Source organism: Corvus moneduloides, chromosome 1, assembly GCF_009650955.1.
Source record: "Corvus moneduloides isolate bCorMon1 chromosome 1, bCorMon1.pri, whole genome shotgun sequence".
Classification (NCBI taxonomy): domain Eukaryota; kingdom Metazoa; phylum Chordata; class Aves; order Passeriformes; family Corvidae; genus Corvus; species Corvus moneduloides.
Genome location: NC_045476.1, coordinates 96,560,085 through 96,584,697, shown reverse-complemented (window position 1 = coordinate 96,584,697; position 24,613 = coordinate 96,560,085). Strand labels below are relative to the sequence as shown.

General features: G+C 38.6%; 1 long non-coding RNA gene across 1 annotated transcript; it reads left to right on the top strand.

The window, feature by feature from the left end:
- Positions 1–4,390: 4,390 nt before the first annotated feature.
- Positions 4,391–22,825, top strand: LOC116448599. The gene is made up of 5 exons (XR_004242057.1): positions 4,391–4,541; positions 8,475–8,542; positions 17,130–17,345; positions 17,487–17,553; positions 19,162–22,825. It is a non-coding gene; the product is annotated as an uncharacterized LOC116448599 (long non-coding RNA).
- Positions 22,826–24,613: the final 1,788 nt, after the last annotated feature.

The window sequence follows — 24,613 nt, the reverse complement described above, 5'->3', positions numbered from 1 at the left end:
GCCTATGTGTCCATGGGCAGTGGTGTGAAGCAAGGCCCCCGATAAGGCCAGTTAGTGCCAGTAAGGCTTATTAATGTGTTCAGAGCCAAGAGGTGTTGGTGAAGTGGTGGTGAAAGGAACAAGGGAATTACCTCTGCTCACTACTTTGTGTATTTTTATGCTGACAGGGTGTGGCTGAGGGGCCACAGAAAAAGAGAGGAGATGCAAACTAGGTGTGTAGCAATAGTTTAGAAATCAGAAAAAGAGTGGGATGGAGGGGATGGGTGATTACAAACTGGAGAAAAGGAAACAAAACCAACCTAAGATGTGCGAGAACTGGAAGGAGAAAAGAAAAGATGGAACAAAAGAGTAAGGAGGAAAATTTTGGTTCCCATAAGAATAATGCAGTTATAGAATAATAAGAATTTTATGGAAATAAGGGAAAAAGCTCAAGTATATGTGTTTATTCTACCTTTTTTGGTGGCAGCTGGAGCTTTGCCCCTATGCATAAAGGAAAAAGAAGATCTTACTAAGTCATTATATTTCATCTCTTTGTTTTCTCCTTCAAGTTGCCTTCATTTTTACTGTTACATCTTATTCTGCTTTGATGAAAGAATCTCTACTTGCCATGGGTGTCTGCAGGATTTATTGTGAAGATGGATATTTTTCCCTTTGTTTCTACTTTCGGTTTTCCAACTTCTGTCTGTGCCCTGACCTGTGCCAAAAATTTCCCATCAACAAAGTAGCATCAGGTCCATAGCTGACTGCATTTTGCTCCCTTTCCTTATATATGTATTTGGTTCACTGTTAACTTTATTAGGAAGGGCCTACTGACTTACAACGAATCAGAATTTGAATTTGCAGCGATATGAGTGTAGTTTTATACCAGGAGAGCTTGGATCAGATCATCATTAGTTGTGTCTAGTGTTTCTTCAACCCATATCAAAAATGCTTCTTTCACCTTAATGATACCACTTCCAATTTCATGCATCTTCAGACCTTCCATTACCAGTTCTTCTGACATTTTTCTGTCACCTTAGATTTTCTTCCTGTCATTTTCCTCTTGCTTCCTAATCACAGATTTAGACACAGTTCTCATTGTCCTTGTCAACCTTGGACTGATGAGCAATTTCATGAAATGAGAATCAAATGCAATATCATTTTATACTTCCACATTCAGAAATATATTTTAAGATAAATGTAAATGCTTATTACTTTGTTGTGTTAAAATATCCAACAGCCCTTTAATATTCCACAGTTTTACCTTTTTCATGGTCTAAAATCAATTAATCAACAGAATATAGGGGAAAAGTAGAAAACTTATCAAGTCTTTTACAACAGTCTTAGCTCTGATTCTTTTTGCGCTGGATTTTACATTCTGCTTTCAAAATAACTGAACCACAGCATGAATGAAAATGTTACTTACCAGGACAAGTGAAGTGAAAATACAAAACAGAATAAAATATATTTCAATGGAACATACATATTACTTAATGGTTGCATAGCTATATCGTGGACAGTAACTTCTGAGTATATTTGGAAAGAGATAGCTGTGAATCTGTGAATTAATCAGAGTCAATTCAACTGTATTCAGTGTAGTTTACCCTTATGCTTATAAATCTGACCCATAATCCAATTTAGTCTCACTTTTATATTTAAATTCATGCATGATCTGACAGGTTTGATAATCTCAGTTACCACAATTAATTTCTCCTTTCAGAAAATAATGCATGAAGCACCAGATTTATGGAACTGACCTAGATAGTTTAAATCAAGTCTAATGTAGAGGTTGTCAGGAAAAAAACCATACCTTTATTTTTAAACTGGCATGGAGAAGGTGTGTTACTATTTCTGGTATGTGATAACAAGATCAGACAGGCCGTAGTCCAGTCTGATCCAGACAGGCCCATAGTCAAGTTACTTTAATTTTAATAGGAGGAAATTATATTTATTATTTGAAATTGTTAAATATTGAGTGTTGAACAGGGAACTTGCCAAGTTAATTGAATTAGTGCATGTATTCATTTGTATTATTTGATTATGTCAACTAGGAACAAGCAGACTCCTGCGAATAATTTGATTCTTCTTTATTCTTGCTTCAACCAACAATGGAAATAGTTTATGTTTCCCATTTGACGTACCAAATTCCATCAATATTTCAAGAATCTTTTCATCTTGAGCCCCATTGTACAAGAACCTTTATTCACCAATCTGACCTTCTTCAGAAGATTTTCTACTGGCTCTCAATACCAATTTTTTTGTGACTCCTGAGCACGAACATGCCTTAGGCAGATGAATCAAAAGTCCTGTGTCCCTTGAGACAGGGACCATCCTGGGTGATTTAGGAGGGCTTTCAAGAGTCTCCTTTGAGCAACTAGTCTTCCAACCATGTCCCAGACTTATTTCACCATGGCCCTGAGCCTGGGGCCTCTGCAGTCTGGGGTGCCAGGAGATGGGGTGGGAGCCACAGCCACCAGCTGCAGTGGTGAATGCTCCCGGTTTGCTTCATGCAAGATCAGCTGTGTTAGTGTAAACAGTTTAAATACAGTTTCTGTTCCATGAGGTAGAGCCTGTGAACTTTTCCCCCTGCAGATTACTGGCTGTAGCCACCTCTGACAAGGAGGCATTGCCTCACAGTGAGGGTTAATGAGGGTCAGGTCCCTCCTTTTCTGCCAAAGAGGGGTCTAATTATTAAGTTTGGTAGTGAACAAGTGAATTCAGGTTGGTGCAGTTCACTTGTGAAAACTTCTGGATAGGATGGAATGGCTCTCCTACTCACCTTAAATTGTACTACAGTTACTGAGTCTGCTGTGTGAGATTTTGACATTCTGGCATGCAGATTCAGAAATGCTATGAAGCAGGAAGCTCAACACAGTCTCAAAATTACTGCAGGTAAAGATAAACCATAATCAGCATTTAATTCACCAATTTTGATAAAACTTTGAAAATGGAATTGCCATTCTAGCTTGCCTTTAGTCCTTGCTCAACAAATAGTAGGGGTATTCTTTTCCCTTGCTCTGTGTGGGGTAATAAAAAAGAGATGTTAGCTATCTCCTTTCTTTGGGAAAGTCAACGGTGAGAAAACATCAAAAGCTTCTGAGAACATGCAACCTCAGACTTGAATTTCAGTGTGACAATTTCTTATCTGGAAAAACCCTTTTTGAATTTTCTGAATATATACATGAAAGCTATTACAGGAAGGTGGGGGGGAATAATGAGGAAGCAATAGAGACAAACTGATTTGAAGGTTTTCTTAAGATACATTTTTCCTGTGAAGTTTCCATGCCTTTCCTTTCCCTTAAGAAATATATTAGTGGTATCAATGGTGAGAGTAGTATTTGAGGTGAAGCTGTTTTACTGCTTTAAAAACACCACCACCACCAAACAGCATACAGATAAATTCAGAATAGTTTCAGGGAAAAAACAGGAGTGAAAATTCAGGAGCTCTACTACTACAGAGCTTGTAGGGAGCCTTAGAAATTTCTGGTATTAATTGGTCAATGTGTTGTTTTATGCCAAAACCCATAATATAATGTGCTGATCTGTTGGAATTTGGATGTGGTAGGAAACACTTGTTTGTTAAAATCCTTGGCTCAGGATGGACAGCACATGGTGTCAGAGATAAAAGAGGATTTTAAAAAGTGCCCATCAGTAGCAGAAGGTACAAGTAAGAAGGCGGAGGTAGCTCTATTTCTCATAATAGCAGATTCTGAAGCAGCAAATTTTTTTCATTTTTTAGCTATCCCAGAAAGAGGAGGCTGACTATGAAACTGTACTGCAGAAATCTGAGGAGTATTGTGTTCCATCTGAAAATACATGAATACATACAGAGAAAGATGAATTTTAGCAGAGATTGTCTGAATGAGAGAAAAACATAGAGGAGTTTCTGACTAAGACTGAAGAGCTAGGCTTGCAATTTTGAGTACCTGTACCTTGAATAAGATAACAGATCTTGAGGAGACACAGAATTAAGCTATGATTAAAGCAAATAGAATTTACCAATCAAAACAAGCAATGTAATACGAGCCTTTAATTTGTGGATGGTTGCAGTCTGGACATGACAGAAAATCCAAAACATTAAAGGAATGGATAGTTTAGCTAGAAAGGCATGAAAACCTCAAAGATAGACTTCACAAATAAATACCACAAGAGCAGCACAAGCTGAAAGCAAATGGGACTTTTCTTATTCCTAGCAATACTTAACCCCCTGATTCTGCGATGCCATGTTCCCCCTGTTCCCTGCCCTAGCCTTGGCCACTCCCTTGGTTTCTCCCTATTGGCTCCTGTACCCCAACCCCGCCCAGGGACTGCCCCTGGGCCCGGACAAAACCACCCGGCACCCGGACCACAAGATCTCTCTGCCTCTGAGAGCGCTGGGACGAGATGTGATTAAAGCCATCTCAAACCCTCATGAGAGACCCTTCTCTGCCTTCTTTACCACCACTGCGCTGTAACGCTGCTGGCTGCCGGAGCCAGATCGCGGGGCTGTCCCAAATGGACTCTGGGATGCAACTGATCGCATGGCCCTAGGAAACCCTCACTGAGCTCTCAGGGAGCAGCAGGTAGGCAGAGTCCAGCAGTTACAACAGGAGACTAATTAATGAGCTGTCAGAAACAGTTACTTCCCAGTTGAAGGAAAAGCCATAGGTGGCAGAAGGTAAGGAAGTGAAATTAAAGACTTAGGGAAGGAGGATTACCCCACTGCGTGAATTTTTTTTCTGGATGTATGGGTAAAGGAATTCTCAAAGATACAGATTTTAATAGTACAAGGGAAACTTAATATGCCTTCCTGTAATAAAAAGAGATGATCCCTTAGCCTATGCCTGAGTTTGTTAAGACCAAGATATCCCACAAGACCTCTAATGTATTTGTACAGCAGCATTTTTTCTTCTTTTGTTTGTTTGGGTTTTTTTTTTTTTTGGTTTTTTTTTTTTTTTTTTTTTTTTTTTTTTTTGTTTGTGTTTGTTTTGTTTGGGGCTTTTTTTGGCAATAAAGCAGCTCAAGGCCTTTGACCCTAAGTTGGTTTGATACAAACAAAGACTGGTGGTCTTTGCCGTAGGTTTCGGAGTCACTGGATAATTGCTGAAGTTAGGATAGGAGTGTTCCTGCTTTGACAAGTACAAAGCCCAAGGAAGTGGCATGGGGCTGGGCAGGATGAAATACAAATCAAGGCCAGTAGATGAGCAAGGTCATTGCAAGGGAAGCTCTCACGGCTTCTGTCACCTTTGCATCAGTAGCTTTACCTGGATGCCTTCCTTGGGTCCATGGACACAACCAGGGCTGCTTCTCCCCTCCTGTACATCATGCCTTATTTCTTCCAAACAATGCAGGATCTAGAAAGAGGGGACATTTATGGCTACTTCAGTATGTAGGAAATGGCATAAGGTCTTTGTCAATACAGACCTTCTAAGAGAGTAATTTTCTTTTGCAGAATTAGTGGTATATACCTTTAATGCTGATTTCAAGGTGTTTTGCAAACAAATGTTTTAATCAGGAATAGGGTTTTAAAAACACTGGGACAGCAAAGTCTATGAAGAATTCAAAGCAGCAAAAAATATTTCTTCATGCAATCTGAAATCAAGCTTCAAACCTATGGCCACCACAGAAGGAGTCAATGCCAGGACAATATCAAGGTGGGAGCGAAGGTGCATATGGCTTTCGGCTACCTTGTGCTAGTCTGAATCTTCCATCCTGTATTGCTGCTATAGAATGGAGTTTATACTGTGGCAAACAGGGGAGTACTACACTGGTTTGGAGAACTTTGAATAGTCTTATGTCAGGAGAGAACAGACATTCCTTAGGCAGTGGCCTGTACACAGGAGGGATGCAGGCCACATGCCTTCCAGTTACAAATGGGTTGGTGGAAACTCAGCAGGCTTCTACTGCAACCTGTCTGTGCTCAGATGTGAGCCAGTCCTGTGGTCAATCTTTTAGCAAGTCAGTGGGGGACACAGCCATGGAGCTGAAGAGCCCAGAGGTGGCACATCTGGGATGGATCACTTCTGAGCAGTTATTGGTAGCAAACAAAAGCAATCAGACACAACGTTGTGGGGAGCACAGCTTGCAAGGGCTGGGGCCATATTTCAGGTTATTAACATCAAGAATAGCTTTAGTTGGTAATTCAGTCCTGATATAATTTAGAAAATGCCAGAAGTGCCCAGCAAACTTGAAAAAAAGCCTGAAATCTTGTTAGGTTGCTGGAGGAAGATGGACAGATCCAGGCAGGAAGCAGGTGTCCCATTGCACAGAGCTGTACATAACTAGGGTTTTGACCTAAAATAACAAACTGACGATCTGCATCATAAAGGCAATCCAATCTCCAGTTCTGACTCATTGATCTCACTTTGTATTTAGCATAATGACAATGTGAGGCATTTTAAAGGGCTCTTTTTCTCATTTGGATTTTAACTTCTGAATGGAGGGTGAGGTCCCACTGTCCTCAAGGTCCCCTTGCCCTTGAGGATGTAAGGCAAAGGACACAAACTGAAACATATGAAAATCCTCCTGGACATCAGAAAATACTATGGTTTTTGTTTTTTTTTTTTTTTTTTTGCGAAGATGATTTTATACTGGAACAGTGTTCCAACAGAGAAGCTGTGGAGTCTCCATCCTTTGAGATGTTGCAAAACCATGTGGACACAGTCCTGGACAACCAGCTCTAGATGGCCTTGCTTGATTCATGACATGAGTCAGAAAGCTTGAGGTCAAGTTAGAAATGGAGCACCTATCTCCAGTCTATCACTTGATCTAAGCTAGGAGTAGTGCTTCTTAAACCACTGCTGTGCCACTGCTACAAGTCATGGGTTTTCTTAAGCAAATTCTATTCAGACTCCAGATAATTATGTTATTGCTGCAACTGGTTTTGGTTTTTTTTCAAAATTATGATTCAAACATTTTTTAACCCACATATGTGTTTTTCTGAAATTACCTCAGCTCCTTCAGTTTATACACCTCAGTCAAGTGTAAAATTAAACAAAACCAGGGGGAAAATTATGCTCAAAGAAAGAAAAACACATCTGGAAAAATAAGTCACTGTGTTGTCTTAATGCATTGTAGTCAAAGGCTGAGAAGTGTAAAATAGAAATCCCATTCCATTTTGTGAAAGCTCTTCTGCTGGCAGAGGTGAAACTAATAAGGCTGGTAAATCTTTATGATAAATATTTAATAAAACTTCAGAGGTGTATGATTTACTGCATTATCATTCCTCAAAGAAAGGAAATAAGTAAGACCCTATACTTGCAAAGACTGTGCATTTCTTTCAATAATTACAAACCACAAACCTCCCCACTGGTCACAATTGTGTAGGTGTGAAATAGAATTTTCCTCTATTTTTTAGTCATCTGTAACCCATACCTGGCCAGTACTCCCTAACCAAAAATGCTGAAAAGTGATGAAAATTTCCCCAAATTGGAAGGGAATGAGAGGAAGTTTCTTGGTGGAGAGGACAGCTTGCTTGTAAGTCATAAATCATACTGTTCCTCTCAAAGCAGTCAGAGTTCATAGACCCAGCACAGGTCCTCATTCCCATTTTAATGGATATTCTCCATGCACGAGAACATAATTTGTCTAGGTAACATCATTTTACTCATTTGATGTGTATATAAACCTGTACACTTTATTGCATGTAATCAAAGAAATCAGTGAGCATATTTATTAAAAAAACCTACAAGGTTCTATATCTCTGAGTAAAGATGTTAGAAGTTGCTGTTTTAAGCTTCATTAAGATTTTTATGAAACAGAAAAGTGCTTCTGGCATTGTATGGTTCTGAGAAAATCTTTGATATGCATGTTAGCATCAATTTGTGGGTAGGTTTAGGTGCCTGTATAATTAAAGGGATATTTCATATGCTCTTTTGGAGGGGAGAGTCTGTTTAAAAGACTAACAGGGAATTTTGAAGGGAGTGAAAGATCATTTGGTACCTTTGCAAGACAGTGTACTTAAAAGACACGAATCTTCACAGATCCATAGTGATTAAGCACATGAAATTGCCAAAAGTGCAGTGATTCATTGTACTGCTTCCCCCCTCCCCCTGCCATGAATTTCCATGGGTTGATTTATTGATTGGTTTGAAGCCCATTAATGAAGATATTTGAAAACTGATGCCTTGTGTGTATTCACATAGTATGTCTTAACTAGGACTGAACTCCCACAAAACAATCATCCTCTAGTTACTTTCCAGGAAGATAAGGTTTATCACATTCCTAAACAGTCACAATGCTGTGGAGAAAGTAAAAAATACTGTAGAAAAAAAGAAAAACTTAAACCAACAGCCACGTATTTCTTTTTTCTATCACCATGTTGATGGGGGACAAGATTCTATTCTGCTACAACCTTGAGATACAGAGAGAAAAATATGGGAACTATAAAAATAATGCCAAGTGATGTTTTCTCCCAAATTCCGCAATAAATATACTGGTTGTGGAATAGCTGTGTGGGACAAGGACATGTACAGTAGTCATCTGCTGTTAAAGAAAAATCTATTTTTATCCTATAGAATGGAGAAAATCTTCAAGAATAGTTCATCTGTGTGAAAATACAACACCGGAAGGCCTACCAAGCAAGGTCTGTACATCCTAAAATGCTTTGCTAAATAAATTCAGCCCTAGGGAGTCTACAGCACAGAATAGCACAGGGCATGAATGAGCAGTAAGTCAGTTCCTTGTGTTTATCTGGCAGTGTCACCACCCCTATCCTGTTCCAGACAGTTTTGCACATCATGTTGGCACAAAGAAGGAAACAGAAAAGGTGTAAAAGAAAACTTCCAAAAACTTTTCCTGGTTTAAGATGTTGAAGACCCAGGCCTAGGCTTTCATGAGAATACCAGATTAATTGGGCTCACAACTGCTCTTTTCCCCTTTTCCTGAAATTTCTTAGAAAATGTGTTCCCTTTGCTAATGCATAGATTTTGTTTCAGCTGTTAAAACTCACATTCTAAGCTTAAAAATAAATATCAATCTATGCTGGCATTTGCGACAAGGCAGAGGTTTTGGAACAATGATACACAGAGTTTTTTTTAGCATTGAAGCAAATCTTCCCCAAGAATTATGATGAAATGGAGGGCTGCATTCAGCAGCAGAGAGTCACTAATGACCATTTCTGTCCTCACCAGTAAATAACACAGCAGTTAATGGAAATTACTTTTGAGTATTTCTCAAGACAGCTGAATGAAGAAACCAGCCAAAGACACATTTAAATCTCCTCTTGCTTAATTAACATGCATCTGGCAAACACATAACACTGTAAATACCATATTATCTCGGATACTGTAAAAGAAGAACAGTGAATGGATTGATACTGATACAGATAGGGAGATAAATTAGCTTGATAGATGGTCTCCTGGTGTTTGTCACTCCCAACCACTGTAATTACAACTACATTTAAATACTTGGCAGTATGCAAATCACAATTTAAAATAAATAGCTTAAAATACATGTGTCTGAAGTATTGGTTCAAACCATATTTCAAGAGAGAGATGGAAAGGAGAGAGGAGATTTGATGCATTCTCCAAAAATCAATTTGTTTTACAAATTTGAGAAAATATTACTGTAGGGAAAGCAATATGATAGTGCCTCTTTTTGCTTTTTTTTTTTTAATAGTTTCTTCTTTTTCTAAGTGTGTATTTCTAAGGCAAATCCTCAGTAGTTTCACAGAAAATTAATTCTTTACAGCCTTTTTGATTAAGCACCTGTAAAACTGAAATTTCCAAAATAACATTGCTTTCAGAAAAACAGGTCTGTGATTGCTTAACATAAAAAAACCCTTCAGATGTGACCTCAAATGCAATGTAGAACTGCACTGATTTTCCAGTCCAACATTGCTGAAATGCCCTGGGCTTTAAGAGAATTAAGTATGCCCCAGCAAAGCTGGGATGGTGCCTTTTTTGGAAGATTGTACCATGAGTTTTAGTCCAGGCATGTTGTGAGGAACGGAGCTGAAAACTTACCTCTGGCATGGTGCTCACAGTGGTGTGACAATTAGCTGTGTGGTTGGAAGAAGTCCTGAGAAAAGGAAGGACTTGACTTGAAAAGGTGCTGGGCATTCCCAAATCACATGAAACGTTGCCTACAGATGGGTGTAGGTGCACTGACTAAAAGTTTGAGATGAGACTAAGCAAAACCATAGCCAACCCTGAATGACATCGTTCAGAAGAAGGAACAGACAGCTTCCATAAAAGTAATTTTAAAAAGCTGTGTGCTCTTTGTGGACCAGAATGGACATAAAAAATTGCTGACTTCTATTTGGTGATTTTCTTTGTGTCTACCAAACTGCTTTGAATGCAGAAGTCCTTCTACCATTTATTTGTGTGTAGCGTCCATAAAAATGGAAAGATCTCAAGACCTTCTTATTGTGGGATTCACAGTATATCTGAAGAGCATGTTGGTAGGTACAGTGTGATGACTATGACAGCTTTTGAGACCTCCTCCCATGTCCCTGTCCAGAAATTCCAGGCAGTGCCTTCCTCTGGCTACAGATCCTACAGACACCCCTCTGACCTCCCCTTTCTCCTCTTATTCTGTAAACACCTTGCTGTACACACACAAACTGTGCTGCCATACTGATTGATGATCCAGTAGATGACCCCCAAGCTCCAGCCTGACTAAATAATTGTTTGGGGCATAGTGACATTGGATGAGTGCATCAGCATCAATAGGTTGACCATGTCTGTGGGACTAGGAATGCCATTCTCATTGTATTTTCCCATCTGCAATAACACACTTTTGATATGCTGTTTTCTTCCACCTCACACTACCTAAAATTTCTTTGTGTCCTCTGCTGGGATATTTTTTCACCTCCTCCTCTCCAGTAGAGAAGCTAGAGATTGAGTCATCTCCAGTCTCCAAAACTACCTCTTCCTGTAGCTGATATCAGGACAGGTGTAGACAGATTTTTTTTCCACAGGATTTGCAATACATTCACTTTTAGAGTATGCAGTCAAAGCCCTGACAGATGAAGTCCTTTTGTAAAAGGGAAGGCCAAGAATCACGGCTCTGGGGCAGTTCATGTAACTCTCTGACCTGTAATTGAAGACCCTGTGGCCCTTGCTTCTCCTAGCTCATTAGTAGTCTTCCAGATTCCCATGAGAGTTTGGATTGCAAAAGAGCTAGGTGCTGAGAAGTTTGCAGGCCAGTAATCCTTGAGCTTCCAGGCTTCTGGCTCTCCATCATTTTGTTGGAAGGTGATCAAGGCTCTTTGACAGCTGCCTGACCAGCATGCTATAGGTAAGGTGGGAATGCAAGGTCTTACAGAGGTCTTCTTCACTCAGCCTTCCAGGGACTCTTCAGAGAGAATAAGCAAACAAACTAACAGAAGGTAAATACTTAGCTCCCGGTAGGAAGATCAAGACAATTGTACTGGGTTGACCCTGGCTGGATTCCAGGCACCAAAGCTTGTCTCTCACTCCCCTCCACAGCTGAACAGGGGGGAGAAAATATAACGAAGGTTTCATGAGTTGAGAGAAGGAGTATGAGAGATCACTTACCAAATACCGTCATCACAGGTAAAACAGGTTCAAATTCGAGATATTAAATGAATTTATTACTAACAAAATCAGAGCAGGATAATGAGAAGTGAAAGAAATCCTTAAAAACACCTTCCCCCACCCTCTCTCCCTCCTTCCCTCCCTCCCTCCCAGCTATGCCCCCTTCCCTGGCACTGCAGGGGGACAGGGAATGGGGATTATGGTCAGGTCACTGCACGTTGTTTCTCCCACTGCTTGGGGTGAGGAGTTCTTCCCCTGCTCCAATGTAGGGTCCCTCCCATGGGAGACAATTCTCCATGAACTTCTCCAATGTGAGTCCATCTCACAAGCAACAGATCTCTGCAAACTGCTGCAGCCTGGATCACTCTTTCATGGACTGTGGGTGGATCTCTCCATCCCTGTGGATCTCCAAGGGCTGCAAGGGCAGAGTTGCTTCACCATGGTCTTTACCACGGGCTGCAGAACAATCCCAGCTCTGGTGCCCGGAGCACCTCCTCCCCCTCCTTCTCCACTGACCTTGGTGTCTGCAGTGTTGCTCTTCTCAGATGTTCTCACCCCGCTGTTCTCTTGCCACAATTACAATTGTGCAATATCTTTTTTTTCCTTCTTCTTAAATATGTTATCACGGAGGTGTTATCTCCATTTCTAGTTGGCCTGCCTTGACCAGCAGTACTGGGACTACCAGGGATTGGTTATACTGGACATGGAGGAAGCTTCTGGCAGCTTCTCACAGAAGCCACCCTTATAAGCGCCCCCACTACCAAAGCTTGGCCGTGCAAACCCAATGCAACAACAAAAATCAGCTCCTGTCTAAAATACAGTTACACAGATGTGCTCCTTTAGAACACCTCACGTAAGGAAGCAGTGAAGCAGAAGTGACCACAGTGTTGGTAGCATGGGAACTATCTCTGTGCCCTCATCACCACAGGGCTTAGCTGCATCATCCCACTGCTGGAAAAGCACGTTTCTGACAGACCACTTTGCCTTTCCTCAATTAAGTGGAGTAAATCTACCACCTCCTCCTGCACTGAGACTGCGTCATTGTGGCAGTGGAATTCTGAGTTGAGCCAAGACAGAGGCCAGAATTTCTATCTATAAACAATGGACTGACACTGTTTTCAGGGTTTCTTTTGTTCCTAGTTTATTTAAAAGTCTAATTTGCATTGTTTTTGACTCTGCTGACTAGAGGTTTTTCATCATGTTCCTGTTTCTTCATTTTATATATTTCCTACAACTCTTACTTTCTAACTTATATTATTTATATTCATTTCATTCTGGTCACAGAGAAATGTGCCTCACTTAAAGGCTTACTTTCACTAAGTAAATGCTTATTTCATAAATATTAAACAGAGGAATGAAGAGTATTCTCATCAAAAGCTTATTATGAGCACTATGTTGAGAGTTTACCCCATGCTTATACACATTTTAAAATAATGAACCACAGTCAGAACACTTTGAACATTTGTGGATAAACTCCCCATTTCATTTCTAAAATACATACACATACATATATAAATTAAATACAATTTTGTACCTGCTTTTTTCCATTATTAAGTTGCTTTTATAAGCAGTGTGAATATTTTTCCACTCTTTTAGACTGTGGATTTTGAATATAATGTGAAGTAGTTCCACTCATGTCTCAGATGCTTCTGTTTATGTTTTTTTTCTCAACTGATTTGACTCATAGCTATTTTCAGCATTTCTACGTTGGGCCTATTAAAGCACCAAGTCTAGAACATACTGGTTACACAGTTATGCATTCTGTTTCCACATAAGAAATATAAATCAGACTCTATCACTCCCACTGAACTAGGCGTCACCAGCCTGATAATCAAGCAATTTCTGTAGTATACAATGTCCCCAGGGTCAAACATAGTTATAGGTCAGGAAGTATTCACCTCTAGTTTTACAAGTTCCAGGGGCAGAAGTGTAGTTTTTGCTGAAACATCTGCTAGATGAAGAGAAAGGATGCACAGTAATTAACTTTCCTCCCTGCATGTTATTAGAGAATACTTTTGGAACTCACTCTGCACTCAGATTTGATGGAAGGAAGAACATGCTCACTTTATCCATATCGTGATATTTCTCTTGGAATGGTGGTACATAATGATTGAAAACTTTTTAGTTTCAGGCATTCAGTGACTTGGGAGCGCTGAATGATCAAGAGCACCCTTCTTCTGTTGCTTTTGCTGTTTAATCCCTTAGAAGGAATATATTAGAATATATCAAGTTTTTAAAAATTTGATTAATATACCCCCTTCCTGCTTCAGTGAATAACTGAAATATGTGCTCATAAGGAAGCATTCTGAATATCTCTCACCTGTTGCCCATACATCAGCATATAAAGAGTCTTCATTTCTTCTGGTCTTTTGATTTATTATGTCTTCAGCATTTAGATTTTAGACTAAATAGGAGCTGATTTTATTTCTGTCTCCTTTTGCCCACATACCACCAGTGGCTGTAGCTAGGCTGTTCTCTTGAAGATAATTTCCTGTGCCAAGTAGACCATCCTGCTTGGTTGCCTGTACACATAGAAGGGAAAATGATGTTCCACAAACCCCAAATGTTCTCCTTTCCCATATATTAAAATATGAGACAATGCTGCTTTACCCAAAAGTCATAAATATAAAGAATCTTGGCATATATGTATGTTATTTCTACTAATCTGCGTAAATGTGTGACTTTAGATATGTATTTCTTGTGCTCCCCTAATATGTATTATAGAATCATAGAATTATAGAATGCCCTGGGTTGGAAAGGACCTTAACGTCAACTAGGTCCAACACCCTGCCATGGGCAGGGACACCTTTCACTGGACCAGGTTGCTCAGAGCTCCATCCAGCCTGGCCCAGAACACTTCCAGGGATGTTCCACCCCCAACTTCTTTGGACAATCTGTTCCAGTGTCTCACCACTCTAACAGTAAAGAATTTTTTCCTAATATCTAATCTAAAGCTAATGTCTTTCAGTTTGAAGCCATTCCCCCTTGTCCTGTTACTGCATACCTTTGTAAAAAGTCCCACTCCATCTTTCTTGTAGGCTCCCTTCGGGTACTGGAATCTCTCCATACAATTTATGTCTCCAAGAAACAGGGGGATACTTGTATGCAAAAAGTGCAAATTGTGCTCCAAGAACTCAGTGAACTGAGCAAAAAGGGCACATATTTAAGACAGCAAACACTACATGGAGAACACATTTAAGATACTAAGCTCATATATTTCTTAGAAACCAGAATGTTTTATATTTAGGATTTTTAAATTAAAATATTCTTCAAGCTGTTTACAAAGTGTCTTCCTAAAAGCAATGAAGTCAGAGAGAATGGATAATGAAGATCAGAGACACACAGTGTTCCTCTATGTTGACAAAATGTTAAGCTAAAACTAATTTAATTCACAATAGCATACTGTCTTTGTTCGTGAAAACACCTTAATGATTTGGCATTTTTGTATTTCTTCATAAAATAAAGATCCTTGCAAAATTCCAATTACTGACTCTTGAAAGATTTTCATAGCGCAGCTCAGATAGATTAACATTGATGATTTATAAAATATTAAGCAGTGGTAGTGAAATTATGTAACATCTTGCAGTCTGGGGGCTTTCTTGCACGGCATTATTTTAAAATGTGTATAAACACAGTAAACCCTTAACAGTATGTAAAACGAGTTTTTGGTGACAATTTTACAATATATTTCAATCTCGATATTTATGAAATATGCGTTTTCTCCATAAAAATAAGTCTGTAGGAAAAGCAGTGTGGTGCAGTGGCCAGGATGCAGACATATGAGTCAGAAGTTTGCATTCTATTTCTGGACGTGCCAGAAGGCTTTTCCTATAATTATCAGCATCTATATTTGTCTCTTTTTTTCTCACTCTCTTTTGTCATATATTTGGAAACTCACAAGAAAGACAAGAAATTATTTTAGAGAGAGGGTGTCACCATGCATTTTGGGTTGTATGCTGACACTTGGAGAAAGTAGCACAAGTTGCCTCAGTACTTTCAAATCTTGAAATATTATTCTTTTTTGAATCCTGTTCATTCAACTGTGTGCACACAGAATAATGGTATCAGTGAAGACACCCAACACACTGGCCAGAGATAAATATTTATGAAGATATTTAGCCAAAATATAGAAAATTCCCAATTTTACTCATGCAGTTCTACTGCATAACTGTTTTGGACAAAATCAATCAATTAACAAAGCAACCAGATTTCAGATGAAATTTTTCTTAAACCTGAGAGGCAAGTACTGGGATGTGGGGTTACCTGCAGGCTCCTTTACCTTCAGCAACTACTTCATGCCTTAAAAATTTTTATGCCAGGAGAATTCCAGGAACTGATGGTGCAGTATTTCAAGTGGGAATCTAAGAAAATATTCTATTCCTAAGTCTAATATTATAAAAGAATGTTTTCACCACTAGTTTAGAGAGGGAGAAATTTGTGTCCATTCTTATTCAGGATAGAATGAACTGCTGAAAACTCCAATGAATTCAATTAAATTCTGTTAAGGATTTTTACAAGGTAGAATTCATTCACCATAAAGGAAGTCATATGATTATGATTTTTAAATGGAATATCTGGTGGCACGGGAATAAAAATCAAAATAGCAACTAAAAGCAATAAACTGCGTGGTGCTAAACTGAATAAAATATAAAAATCTCTATGACATTACAACAATGAAATATCTTTCCAATGATGCCAACACAACAAGAACCACATTATAACCGCTGTTGCATCAAATAACACAATTTATTGAGGCAATTTGTCTTCAATCTGTGTTGTATGAATAATATATCAATAAAAAGATAGGCATAGGCAGCATAGCTTTAGCTATATGTTGGAAATTTTAAACATCTATATTAGGACAGAAGAACCAGAAAGGAATAACTTACAGTGAAGCATTTGAATAGCTTGATTCACCTTTGGTACACTAACCATCACAAGCAGCACAATTTCGAAGATATTAGTATTAAAATCAAATTTAGTTACGTAGAGTAGAGCACAGAAAGGAAGACCAGAGCAAATTTACATAATCTGTCAGGATTTTATTGCACTTAATTACCAGTTCTCAAGTATTCACACTAGAAGTAGGCTTTCTAATGTAAAATGTTAGATTTACCACCTGTGTTCCACATGACTAGGTTTTCTTTTCAGTTTTTTATTGTAATTTTTATGTGCAACTGGATTTGGTGTCTGCCATGCAGCTTGAAATTAACACATGCTCCATTTATATTCAAGGTACTATTCAGGTTGCTGGACCTAGTTCTTCCACTGGAGATCCTTAGTGATGCTATTATAATGATCTTGATTGTTGCTGAATACTTTTCTTTCATGAAAATATATACACAACTGTTCTTATCAACCCATTTTATTCTTGTTTAGACTCTTTTGGAAAATGATTTTGTTTATCACTAATATAGCAACTCTGTTCAAAAGTAGATTTCTGTTTTGGTCTGTATTTTCTTCCACACTCTGAGTCTACTCTATTTTTCATTTTGCATATTAAAACAAGTTATTATTCTTTGCTGTGGCTCTACCCACCTCCACAAAGATCCCAAATTCTTCTTTGAACCTTTTCCTTTTTACTCCTGCAGTTGTAAGTACTCTAAACACACTGTATTGCTTAGTTGCTCCACTGTTTTATTATCTTTGCTTCTGTTTCTCTGTTTCCAGGTACCAAGTGTAGCTCTCCAGTGGTAGATACAGAATATTTTCTGTGGAAGCTCATGGAAAGAGCAAGAGTCAGACTTCTACTAGGATTCTCCACGGATGCCAAGCCCCAGCACTAAATGGGGCTTTGTCAAGTATGTCCATCTTCCTGACTGAAGATACACAGTACTTACAACACAAGGGTCGGAGTCAGTCGCTTCAGTCTTGTATTTCTCCACAGTAGGTCCCAGATTTGAATTTCTAGACATATTTACACAGTTCACTCCATTATGGCAGCTGATCCACTGCATCCTTTTTGGCCTATTCTGACTTACTATTTGTAGGCTTAGAGTGCAGCTTCTTTTCTTCCTTCCTTTGTAGATGTGTGAGAAGGCTTCCTGTTTCTCCTGCTGATCTACCTCTACTTAGCAATTGCTGCAGTGAGCAGGTAACACCTTCCAAAGAGATACTTGGCTTCTGCACCCATGTTTTGTTGTTCTTGTTATATTTACTGTTTTATGGATGAAAGAGCTTTAACTTCCTTTACCTTTCATCACATAATCTGCCTCATTTTCTCATAGCTAATAAGAAATGTCTATACTCTCATTAATAGTGATGACATAAGAGATTGTCAACTTCCTGCTGAACTGTATGAAAACATTTCTATGCAATTATTACAACCATTTCCTGAAACTCTGTGTCACCAAGCAGGGATCTGAATTTCTTTCTAAGGCTTTTGAAGTTCTGTTTTTAAAAATATTCAGCAGAGCTTTTATAAGGGCAATTCACTGTGGGTACGCCAGACAATGGAGCATTTAAAACTGTATTCTTTAGCAGAACATTAGAAGAACTCCTAACAAATCATATTGTGGTCCATTATTTGTCACTACCTCACTTGGTATGCCATATTTAGCAGATATTAATTTTACATGTGAGAAGCTATTGCAACAGCACAGCAGTAGCACTCAGAGTGCTATTTCTGGATAAAGAAAAAAACAATTTCAAAACAATATGTAATATTTTCCAGTGTAAGCAAATAAATAAATGCCAGCTCTTTACACAGATCTGAAGTTTCCTTTAATATGACTGAATTACAAGCAGAATTTCCATCTTCAGTGTCCTCCTCTCTTGAGTAATTTATCGTTACATGCTGTCAAGGTTTTTAGCTGTTCCACAGCACTTCAACTTGTTTACTTTATTGCATTTTTATTGCTTTCTGGAGAATTTCATTTTTCCTGTGAATGTCTCATATTTCTTCCCTTCGCTCTTTTTTTTCTCTTTACCTTTTGGATGCCACTCTTCTCAGCCTCTAACAGTGTAAATTCTTTCCCACAGTATATGTGAGTGCAAATTCTTATCCTGTGATGGGGTTTCAGTGTAGACATGCTCATTCTCCGAAAATAACCCATGCTTGGCAGTGCAAGAGTTAAGAAGCCCATATCTCTGTTTACAGCAACATTTAAAATTTGTATTTAAAAGAAAAAATATTTGCAGCAAGGGATGAATTAACATTTAAAGGTAATTACTTAGTTGTATTTTAGAGTAACCTTGATAATGAATAGATGTCACAATAAATTACATTTATTTTTAAAAAGAGTCAAACTACTCTTCATAGGGCGATAATGGATGCCTTTAATGACAAGTCATATAACATTTGCATTCACAAATGAATATTCATACTGCAAGTGTTCACAGATACTGCTAATATTTCACTTATTCTATGAGGGAGCAAAGTAATCATGTACCACATCTAGTGAATAATCAAAAAGCAAGTAGATCAGAGACAACTCAGGGGATGAAACTTTTTCAGATAAATCATTTGTTAAACAATTACAGCTAATGAGCATATTCATAAAAATCAGTCTATTCATTGATAATACATCAAGTGACTAAAAGTCTCTGTTTGATGGCTACATTATTTGCTATGAATAGATCATCCATCTTCAACTGTAAGGCTTTAATTTTTCTTTTAAAGTGTGAACAAATATGGCTGAAATTATCTCTGAAATTTGGAAAAACTGACCTTTTTTTCCTTTTTTTTTTTTTGTGCCAACAGGTTTCCTACTTGACTTTGAAGAAATCATTTATAGTCAGAGCCTGCTGTACTGCTTCACAATGACCAAGATATCAGCACTATTTTGACACTATTTGTGGTTTTAAAGGTGTCCAGAGGTGTGAGATGTCCCTCTGTTGGCTGTGCAGGAAGGTGGGCTTGAGCTTCTTTCGGAAGAAACCTTTTTTAGAGCATGGCCACTGCCAACTGCTTGCTAGTGCAGCTGTCAGACTTGCAGCATATCCCATCTCTGCTCCCTTCTTGGAGAGCTAGCTGACATGGGCTAGATTACAAATCAGCAGGTAAGTGGTGTGGGGCTTCAGCAGGCTGGGTCTCCGGTTTGTGTCCCGGCCCCAAATTAAGATGGTAGCATTGGTGTGTGCTTAAATCCCAGCTTCAGCTGGAAGATGCATCCTGCTGCCTTCAACTCACTTTTCAAAATCATGTTCTTGTCCTCAGTTTCATCTGGTTTCTGTTAAGTGCCAGATAGGGAGCCATCCTAACAGCCAGAGCTGAAAGCCACATCCTTCCCAGTTCCAATGCTGCTAGCCTGTCTGCCACTTGCATTGAAACATCCCTGCAAGCCATTCCTTTGCACAGCAAATTAGTGGTGGACTGGGTGTAGCTAACTTGTTTGGAGCCCTGGAGCCAATGTGCATGAGGGGATAACAACAGGCAACACTAGCAGGAGAGCAGGGCCATCTGGGCACACACAGAGCCTTGGACTGAGAATCTTGGGTTGAGGAGAAATTAAAATGATTAAATGATTTCCAGCTGGGGGTCACTCCCTTCTTCAGATCCTACTGTAGCCTGGTTTGCAGATGTACTTCATATTTGGTATGCCAGGCGAATTGGTGGTTGTTGATTTTGAACATCTGCAGAGCTAGCTAATAGATATCAGCCTCTGTGAGAAGGATGAGATGTTCAGTACAGGGCTGAAGCCAGGGAGTATAAAAGAGGTGAGAGTTTAGAACTTGAAATAAGCTCATCTGAACTGGAAGCAGCATACAAAGGACACAGAGTACTTGAGCCACTGTGGCTGGATACACCATGGGTTGCAGAATCCAGAAAGAACTGACACATGTTTGAAAGGTTCATAGCAATGAGTTTGAACAGAACTATTGTCTGTTTGGATTGTATGACAAAATGGCAACAAGCACAATAAAAATATTTGAGATGTGTGTGGTGGGGGCATGGACATTATAACAGGGTCCATGCGTTTGGCCTCCTAGGCATGGTATGTCTTTGCAGAAATGTTCGTGGGGAAAACAACAAAAAGCATAAAGTAAGTGAAAATGTGATAAAATATGATTTGATTCTGCTGACAATGTCTCACACTATAATGACTTCACACCCATCTTTGTTAGGGTATTGATTTTACAGATACTGCATTTTCTTTGTCTTTTCTTCACTCTGATGTCATGTGTGAAGCTGTTAGTTTAACTGTAGTGTAGATGATGCAATTTTTATAGGAGAATTATAAGATTAGTAAGGAAAAAAATAGAGAGGGAGCTCTACAATGTGCTGAAAGAGCATCTATCTGGCTGTAGAGTGATTACTCCTCTAAGATCAGTCTTGAGACAGAACTTATTAAATATTTTTATTAATGACCTTGACACCAAAAATGGCAGTGTGCTAAATGTGATAACAAGCAGTTGTAAGGCACTGACAATATTCAAGAAGAGTTAGAATATAATTCAGGGTACACTTCAGAATATCACTGACAACTGGAGTGGCACAAATAGGGTTCAGTACTGTAGAAGTGGGTTTTAGAGATGAATAACACAAATTTCATAGATAAATTTGGAACTTGTCAACTCTTAAAAACAGATGAGGATAAAGCAACAGGAAGTCTAAGTCCATTATGGGAATATATGAGACATCAGTCTGACATTCATAGTCTTAAAAATGTATGTGAAAGCTTAAGATGTAGCATCTCTAGTACAGAAAAGAACATATTAGTGCTAATGTCTAGGGCCAATTCTGCAATATTTTGTTCTATTCTGGATGATTACATTTAATGAAGATGAATCCAGACTCAAACAGGTGCAGAGCAGGAGAATTAAAATGAGACGGTAATGGAAAACTTTACCTGGAGGAGGGGGATTAGAAGAGCAGAATTTATTTAGTTTAGAGCATATCTTATTTAGTTTAGTAAAAACAAAAAAGAGGACATGCTTGCAATTTGTAAGTAAATCAGCTAACATGGGATGTGGAATATTGGTACAAAGGAAAAGAGTATAAACTTATAAATTGTATCTGCTTAAGTTTGATCTAGGAATTAAAGGAGATATGGAGAAGGTAATATTTCGGTTTTGTCCAAAGTTTCTTCTGGTTTAGGAAGCAGTTTCCTACACTAAAATGTCATCTGGGCTGAAAGATCTCATTCCTTTGTTCCTGTGGGAAGGCACTAGATATAAAATCCTGCAGGACACCTAGTTTGGAACTGAAGAACATCAAGATATAGTCTGGGAAGGCAAGGACTTCTCACAAGGCTTTAGGGGGGATATTTCTGTGAGGTTCTGGCAAAGCTAAATAATTAAATACAGCACCTGTATAGAGATAACAACACATGGAAGGTCAGATCCTGGAAGTGTGGAGAAAAACTGAGACATGGTTGAGGAGCCTGGTTGTGTGCAATGAGGATGTCAATGAGCAACCTGAAGAAAGAAAAACGCTGTGAACTAGGAACAAGAGGGGGGAAAGAAATAGGGACCAAGAAAGAATAGACTGTGGCCAGTGGAGCTCAGTTCTCCTCAGAGCCCAGAAAGGAACCAGTGATTCCTGAATCCTGCCATTCTTCTGTTGACACAAAATATCTGTGAAACCTTGAGTTGCTTCATGCTGGACTGCTGGTCTATATCTAATACTCCCTTAAACCCAGAGATCTGGGCAGCGTTCCCCATTATCCTGTCCCAAGTGGTAACCACAGCTGTCACTACAATGCTTATGATTAAAACCACTTATCTGGGTGATACAAAATCCCAACAAAAGCTAACAGTAGAATCACACCAGAAACTGACCCTAGAAAACCTGTAGTGACACAATGAATAGGTATTTCAGTTGCACTGAATTCAGGATCCTCTGAAAAAATCCTAAAGGTTGGGGAAAATCAGATGTAAGAAAAATTAATTATTTATTAAATAAAAAAGTTAGTTCCAGTTTAATTAATGAACTGTGGGAAATATCAATTTGTTCTTAATTGTAATTATATTAATTTAGGATAAAATATTTCCTAGAAGACTAACAGAGTTGGGCATTCTGTTCCTATTTTGTTTTCAAAGTAAAACCTCCACTAAAATGATTTAGGTTTTAGTTGCACTATTTAATATTTAGATTTCTTGAGCACTATATTGTGTCCTTAGTTTAGGGCTCCAAAACCAGTTTTAATTAAAACCCGTACAATTTTCATGGGGCAGTTAAGTACTATAGGTGACCCAAAATGAATGAAGTCTGGCAAAGAATAAGGTTACCTGCAACTTAGTTCAGGATTGTGTACAAACCTGCTGCAACATAAAATGGCCAGGATTAAATATAAAAACCAGATAATTGGAGGGATAAAAAAACCACTGTAAAAAATTCTGAACATTCATTTTTTACTGCATTTTTATTCACTACTTTAGAAAAATTTTGAGATATGTAAGGAAGTTGGGGTTTTTTTCCCACAGGGAAGGCAATACCAGCAGGTTGGTAAATCTTCATAAATTTCAGCATGACTATAAATAGCCACAGGAGAATTACTGAATATATCCAATAAAACAATGACAGTTTATCATATGTCAGCATCTACCTTCCTTATATTTTCTGTCTTGTAAAGAAACACAGAAGTTTTAGCCAGGTAAAACTGACAAATTACTTGATGGCCATTTGTCCACGGGCACTTCACCCAGCAAGGCAATTTGTGCTGTTAGAGGGCAAAAAGAAATTAACATTTTTGAGATCTAAAGGAATTCTAACATTTCTGCTCAGGCAGACCAGGTTCTGATATTAAGAACCAACTTTATGTATTAATTTTCCTTTGAAGTTATTTAATCCCTTTTATAATCTGACTAGGACTTGACATCTTGCATAGAGAGTGTATTTTAAAATAATTTTAGTTTACTTCTATCTTTGCACTGTTGCCTTCCGTTTTAGTAATCTTCACATACTTATGTGAGACAGTTTTAATTTTTCTAGATAATTACCTGAAGCAGAATAAGAATATCTAGTTGCCAGGGGTACCCACATTACCTTTCTGTGATTAGAGGAATATTATGGATGTCCCCATTTTACACAAAAAAGGGTCTGTTATCCTTTTCTTCTTCAAACTTTCCTTTATGGAGAGAGACACTATTTTGATACTGCTGAACACAGAGACCACACCCTACACTTGTGTTTCTCCTGGACACCTACTCTCATGCAGTCTTGCTAGAATGGTTTTTTCAGCCTTTGATTAAAGCAAAGTAAAACTCAAAGGATCAAAGAGCAAATCAAAGCTGTTGCTGCTCTTATGCACAGCAGACATCTGTCATCAGGGTTAGCACAGAAAGGAATAAAGTGTGCTTGTGAGTGTGGTACTAAAGGATGATGGAATACCATAGGGTGCCCAGGGTAGTGCTTATTCCTGAAGATTGTTACTGAAGGTGGGATATCAGTGATATCCTATGAGTGGCACAAACAGAACTTGAGGCAAAATCCTGCAGATACGTCAATGAATTTATTAAATAGGGTCTGAAATATAGAGAGGAGAGGAGAGGAGAGAAGAGAAGAGAAAGGGTGAGGAAACCAAATAGACTTTTGATCTGTTTTTCTTTTGGAATTTGATTTTTATGCTTCTTGTCAGAAGTAAGTGTAGGAAATAGAATTGCAATGGCACAGCAACTAAACATGCATGTGTGAGCTCTGGTTCAGGGAATGCAGGTAATAGTAGCAATGTACCGTAAGGGCTTGCTCTGTGGCTTTGCAAACTAAACATAAACTTGCAAAATTTAGACTTGTACTTTGCTTGCTAGTTTATATCTTCTTTAGTGTGGCCTGTGCCAAGCAGATAGGATCTGTTTAGTTGCCCTCAGCCTGAAAGCTGAATGAGAAATTGAAGAAGCTTATTTTGAAGTAGCTTTCCCTGCTCTGCCCTGTCTTGCTCTGAGTATTTGTGCCTGCGTACTAAATCCATATAGCTTGGAAATGCTGTGTAATACAGAGTTGCTTGGGTTCCTCTCTCTCCTTATTTTGTTTCTTTATGGCTATAATATTCAGTGGTTTAAGATCAGGACATTAACTGTGTCATTGAAATCACCAAGAGGCAACACCAGTTCCTAAAATTTCTTATTCCTGGCACTGGGTTTTTGCTGTTTTAAACCACATTTCCTTCTACAGTTAGATGATTAAAAAGAAAAGATACCCCTTCTGCATTTAGGTCATAAGGTTCAGCATAAGTACTTACAGACAGTGCCAAAGGCACAGAAAATTGAATGGG